Genomic DNA, 7178 nt, shown 5'->3' on the forward strand with positions numbered 1-7178 from the left:
ATAACAAATATAAAGCTATCATATATTTTAGAGATTCGATAAAGAACTTAATGAAATCTTTCACTAAGTAAAACATAAGTCATATCAACTTTATAAGTACAATACAAACAAGTACTGCCGATGAAGTAAATACATAACATTTGTATGCATGTGCTGTGCATAAAAACAATAAATTAAAATTTCTGAATTAAAATTCCATCACTGAACTGATCGGTATGAATTTACATTAGGAAAGAAAAGAATGATTTTATTGCATTCTTTCCTTTCTTCAGTACAATAAAGCAAAATACCAAAATACTGAGTAGTTAGTACTCAGCAAAAGCATCTTAAATAGCTTCTCAGATCATCTTATCCCATTACTTATCCGACTGCTTCTTAAGACACTCCATGGTTCTACTTTTTACAAAATTTTCATTTAAAAATTGACTTTTCCTTGTATATAAAAAGTTATACAAATTATCTAAGGTTTGTTAGAGCATAATAGTATATAAATAAGTTTTTGCTGTATTTTTAAAAGTATAGATGATGATCATACATTTTAAATTTCACGTGTATTAAATAAATGATCTCAAAATTTATTGACGTAATTGATCCATTAACCTATCACTCTGCATAAGGTAATATGTATTAGATAATATTAGTATATAAAACCAAAAAATGTAAAATCACATCCATCCTTTATCTCTTCAATGACTGCAATCACGTAAATACAAATTTCTAAACAATTTAAAAACGCATTTTAATGCATTAAATTACCAATCAATAGAGGTTTTGCCTCAAAAGAAAGCAAATTATAAGGGGTGTGCGTTAAAAGCACTCTATACCCTATCACTTTGATAACAAAACCTTAACACAAATGCTACTGTTTCTGCCTTTGTGTTTTCATTTATTTAAACGGGATGAGAAGTAGCACTAAACGTAATAAATTTGATTTTTTTTTTTTCCTTTATTCTTATTTTTTTATTTTTTAATATATGTTTCAAAATTTGGTGGCTGATTTTGGGTATTCTTGTATTTTGAAAAGCTAAGATAAGTATAACTTTATTTAACAGAAAAACGACAAAATGACTATAAATTCTTTACGTTAAATATAAGTTGAAAAGAAAAGCTTCCCCATCAGTATAATAGTTAGACTAGCTACTACACCAATAAGCTCGAGATTTAATTTTAAATAAAACATGGGTATCTATAATGTCTTTTCCCTTCTTGTATAGTATTAGTCCCTGCGTTACACTTTGCGCAATTTTCTTAAATACAAAATAACCAGTGAGTTCAGCCATCTTCTGGTTAACGTGTAGTTTTCAGTTTAAAAATGTATTTATCGATTAATTAATTGCTCTCCCACCAATTTTGTTAAGAGTTTATAACGTATTTACCTGTTTGGTACAGCCAACTGGTTCAGCAATTTAGGGTCGCATTCACCACTGAAAGTTGCGTCATTTTTGTCCCATTCAAAAACGTTGCAAACTGCACAATTTTCAAACAGTATATCATCAATAGAGAATTGTCATCAATAGACATAATCTTCAACATAATTTCCAAGTAAGGTACTCCAATGGCTAAAATCATTTCCTTGATAACCATGTAAGTGTCCACAGTGTTTGATTGTTTCGCACAAGTGACAATGATGGAAAGTTGTGCCAAGATATTTATTTATAAAAAGATTAGAGCTTTAGACTTCCCTAGAATTTTCATCACACACTACAGACCCAGAATGTATCCCGAGTATTCCGCAGCAAATAGTTTGAATAGCATCATTTTAGGGCTTTCAAGCTTAATGCAAATACCTATCGATTTCTTTCAAAAATCTTAAAACGTTTTTGTTGGTGGCAGAAATTTAGTTGTACCGGGAACAGATTAAATCAAATATAGGAATATTTTGTGGAGTGTGATCAAATCGTAATGCGTTGAATCTCTGATAGTATTAATATCCATTGGAACTAACATAAATTTCAAAACACTGAAAGTAGAATATTGAGAGGAGGTAAAATGAAATTCGTCTGAAAAGTTAGATTAATTAAGGCATCGAAGGGGCAGGTATCCTTAAGTACTCAACTGGGACTAAAGCTTACAATTTATACTGGTCATGAACACTTGAAAGTATTTCTAGTAAAACGTAAGGAGCAATGAATATTATTCGAAAATTTGTTATAAAACATTGAAGAAAGGTAGATTAAAAAGTAAAAAGTAATACGATGAATTTTAAAAAATAGTGAGAGACTTAAAAAAGGGTGTTCAGTATGGTCACTCTTACCTTTGGTCAACTTTCAGAATCATTTTCAGAAAATGCAGACTGCAGTAAACAGTATCGTCAGACAACATAGTGATCTCTTTATTGTTAGTAACACTGATATTTGGTCGTTTTTGATTCGGAACGGTGTACCAGTATTCACAGTTCTATACTTAAACATCCTCTAAGTCCTATCTGTTGGAGAAAAGAAAAAGGAAAGGTAGAACACGGTGTCTCATTGACTCGAATCAAGAGAACGAAACCTTTCAGCAACTCTAAACAAAACAAAGGAGCAGTTCAGAGCTGTTATGTTTCAGAAAGAAAGCTTAGAGCCTAAGTAAGTGCATGAACAAGAAAGAACGTTCTCTCTACAAACAGATTATGTGAACTGATCCGACTGATCCGACTGATGATGTGAACTGAATCTGCAATACTAAGACTGAGACAATCTTAGTATTGCAGATGCAAGCAGGTTGCTGCCTTCACTTCTGAAGGACTGATTGTTGCCAAGAACGACTCGGTTCAGATATGCTTCAAATAGGGAACTATCAGTATCAACGCAAAATTTAGTTTAGTTGGCAGATATTTCAGCAACTATTACGTGTCACAATATGCAAATACGTACATATATCTTTACAAAGATTTGGTTTTTTGTACCTTCAAAATTCAAATCGTCCAGCATTTATGCAACAATCGCAGTTAGGACAGTTTAGATTAGCAAACACTGGATTTGTTTACGGAAAGAGAGTCAGATCGATAGAAGCCTAATTTTCTGATTTACCCAGTTTTAACTCTGGCGGATTCATGAACAGGAAAATTTCCATCCTCTCTCCAATCACAGAGGATTGGAGAGAACTCTCCAATCACAGAGGAAGGTTACCTAAAATATGATTAAATTAGTTTAATGTCCATGTTAAATGGAGGCTCATGTTTTCTTTCCTTAAAAAGCAGTTTACTTAAAAACCTACAAAACAAGTTGTCAGAAAGAAATCCTTTCTATTTCTATTTCTGTGAAACTTTTATCAACGATTTGATCAATGATGCGATCAACAGTTTCTGATTCACATAATATGAGTGCACCAATGACTTCTTCTATATTTAAAATGAATAGCTAACATAATAGTACAGTATAGTTAATAGATTAGAAAAATAAACTCGAATGTATAAGACTTTCTAATGTAAAAAAGACTCATGAATTCTCTTATTTGAAGTTCTCTTACATCTCTTTTGGAAATAGCTTTAAAAACTGGTACAGCGTCCCAATTTAAAAGCCAAAATACCCAAAATTTCTATCAGAAATGCGACCACAAATGTCTGCTAATACCGTCTACCGCAATTAGCAACTTCCAAACACGATTCGATCCAGATAAGATCCCAGGTGAACGGGCTGACTGCGTGTTTCGGTTTCATGGCTTTTCTCATGTGTAACATGAATACGAGCCAATTTCTCTCAGAAATCCTTCCAAGAACGCATCCCTTCGTTTAAGCAGATAACACTCGTGTATTTTGACGTATATAAATAATCTGAACTAACCTATCTAAAAGTGATTCTGAAAGGTGATCAAAGGGAACAGTGTCTGTACTAAATATATTTTTAATCTTTCAGTGCTTTCTTTCTTCATCACTCATTTCATTACTTCCCCCCTTGTCTTTCTCAAAATTTTTGTAAAATATATTTCGAATGATGCACCTTACATTCGACTAGAAATAACTCCATGCATTCACAATTAGTATAAAGTTTAAGCATTAGTTCACTTTTAATACGTAACTGTTGCTTGGGAAGGATGTATATCATAAGTTCATAGTTACACTTAGACATACTCAATTTAACACAGTACATAAAAGTGTAAGAAATTATTTACGGGTTGCAATGTGCAAATACATATTTTTAAAACTCTCCACACAGTAACATACTATACACCTGATATAGTTTTTAAGGTGGAAATGTCCAAAAAAATGAAATGTGAGCTGTTTCAGGACAAAACGAAACAAACGAATTATGCTACTACATGGGAAAGTATGGAAGCGTGGGAATTTCCTTACGCACACAGAAACATGGCATCCCTCCTCCCCTCCAAAAAAAGAACCGAAATAAATTTGGTTTAATATTTCGATGTCCGTTGTTTAAAACTTCCAGTTTTAATAGATATTAATACTGCATGAGATTCAACGGTTTGCGATTTGAACATCAATTAGCAGCAAAACATGCCAATATTCAAATTTCATCTCTCTGCGATACCTAATAATACCTACTACCAACTGGAATGCTTTCAAAGTTTTTAAAGAAAACGCATTTGCATTAAGATAAAGAGTGCTAAAATAATGAAACTAAAATGTTAAAAAAGCTGGGGCAAATTTACTTGAGAGATAATCTGGGTCTATGGATACTATGTCTTTGTACTGATGATGAATGTTTCAAATTAATTGATTCTTCTTAATTAATTTTAATTCATAATTCTTTCTTAATTATTATTAATTAATTCTTCTCAATTCTTTCTTTATTAATTTCTTAATTTATTTCACATTTTATATACTATTTTATATTGGTTTCTCTATCATATATACACTATTTACTTTCGTATTTCTCCCCTTTTCTTACTAATTTTACCGCTTGAGAAACAGGCAGGGAAAAATACGTGGTGTATACTGTTTCCAAACAGACGGCCTTAATTATAGACATGGCAAATTAAAAAACGCACATAAAATCACACTATTATTATATTATGTATTTCAAACTACTTATTAATTTCAATAATATATTTTACTTGCACAAAATAGTTTCTTGTTTTTTCATTTTTTTATTTTTTATTTTTTTTTTTTTTTATTATTTTTTTTTTTTTTTACCATAAATCAGAAGTTTCTAAGTCACACATTGAAAAACTAGGAGGAGAAATATGCGACTAAGTGCATTGTTTGTATATTACATACACTTGTACAGGTATCACAATTTAATACATAAGAATTGAAATAAGAAGACTAAAAAAGTGGAATCTCACCTAAAACTAGAAGAACGGTCTTGTTCCCAGATCCAGTTAAAGCAAAGGTGCAACATTTTTTATGTGTCCCATGTTCCATGCACATGTCTTGTTTTAATGTGTGAAAAACAAGATTATGAGTAGCTCTAAGATAACTTGGAGACCTGTACTTTGGAGATTTAGGTGGTAATCAGGTTCTAAGTTACGTATTCTGAAAATACGGTGACTGTGTTAAACTATTAGACAAATTTTTTGTCGTTAATTGCTAAGATGTATAGTTAAATTCCTAAGTGATATCTTTTTTTTTTTTTTTTTTTTTTTTTTTTTCAAAGCCGCAGTAAATTCTACATTTCTACGAGTTCAATCTGCAAGCAAAGCTTGATTTACGCAAGCTGTAAATAGAGAAAAACTTTAGATAAGCAAAATTTAGAATAAAATAAGCAATTTTGGTGGGTGAGAAAATTTTGAGTTCTAATTTTAATAATTTGAAAAGTTGAACTAATAATAAAAAGAAAGACTTTATTAATATACAGTGAATACTCTTATGATAAACTCCTCCGACAGACGATGATCACTAAAAGTGGTAAGTATTTCTCATATCATAAAAAAATTTCGGTATTGATGATTATAAATTTTTCCTCTTAAGAAAATCTTTCTGTAACACGACCGAGATCATTAAATATTTATATATTTGCAACCTAAGAAAGATTTAATTTTCGTATCAGATTTAAATATTTTAAATATTATACAAACTAAAAAACAAATGAATCTGTAGTAAAAAAGCTACTTTTTGTGGAAAACGTTTTATTGCATGCACAATGGAAACGCAAGTTTTATTCTTATCTCAACTTATTTTGTATCTTCCTTTGCGGCACAAAACATTTATAACCATTGATTTCATTCATAAGCTTTTCTTACTAATTTTTTCATTTCCTGTTGTACAGCTGATAATGTTTGAAAATCAGTCTTTTAGAAATTCTTTCGTATTTGTTTCAATGTTGGAGACTCAAGCATATAGGCTTGTAGACTCGTATTTAAAATTTCCTGAATTTTAAGTGCCTTAGATTAAGAATGCCTGAGTATAAAGCTTTAAGAGTGTTCAGGGCAGAAAATTTCATGTTTTATAAATGGTTTTAATGAATTTTCCCTCGGGATATATGTGTCAGTAAAAACCCCTTTCCATCAGAAAAATTCTTTACTAATAATTTGAAATTTTATTTTAGAAAAATTTAAGATTTAAGACTTGAGCATTTTAAATATTTTATATAACTGCTGAACCAACTGACCAGTTTGCATAGTGTTTTTACTTTTTGTTCAGATTTATTTCAATTTGTCTTCAGAATTTATAAAAATATTTGTTACAAAATTTTTAATAATTAGAAATAAAGAAAAAACAAACAAAATCTGAAGAGACTCAGACTTTAACGCTGCATTAGACAGTTTGTTAAGGATTTTTATGCTCTCGATGAGCTCGCAGTTTAAAAATTGCTCGTTTTTCCATAATGGGAGGGATTTAAATACGATCATACAGACTCTTCATTATTCCTTTCTTTAAAAATAATGCATGGCGACAACATTCGATGGCAACTATTTGAAAAGTGATACAGACAAAGAGATCAGGTTCAACACTAATAGCATTCTAGTGTTAAAATCTTATATTTTTTAAACTGATTTTTGTGTTGAGGCAAATGTTTAGGAATTTGTCATTCAAAGTTAAATATCCTAAATGCAAGCTACTTGAAATATAACAAATAAAATGCATAGAAAAGTTAAGTAACGTAATGCATGAGGAAGTTTAGCTATAATGTCTTAAAATTGACAAATCATAAAAAAAACTATTCCAGAATAAACAGATTAAAATATGCGTAACCCACTTTCCTACATATTCAAACTATGCCATGCGTTTTATCATTTAAATTCACAATTGTAATATATTTTAAAACAAAAAAATGAGGAGCAATTCTAAAATGAAT

The sequence above is a fragment of the Stegodyphus dumicola genome, chromosome X1 (genome assembly GCF_044657685.1).
Source record: "Stegodyphus dumicola isolate Sdum_Otavi_A_Nest chromosome X1, ASM4465768v1".
NCBI classification, from domain to species: domain Eukaryota; kingdom Metazoa; phylum Arthropoda; class Arachnida; order Araneae; family Eresidae; genus Stegodyphus; species Stegodyphus dumicola.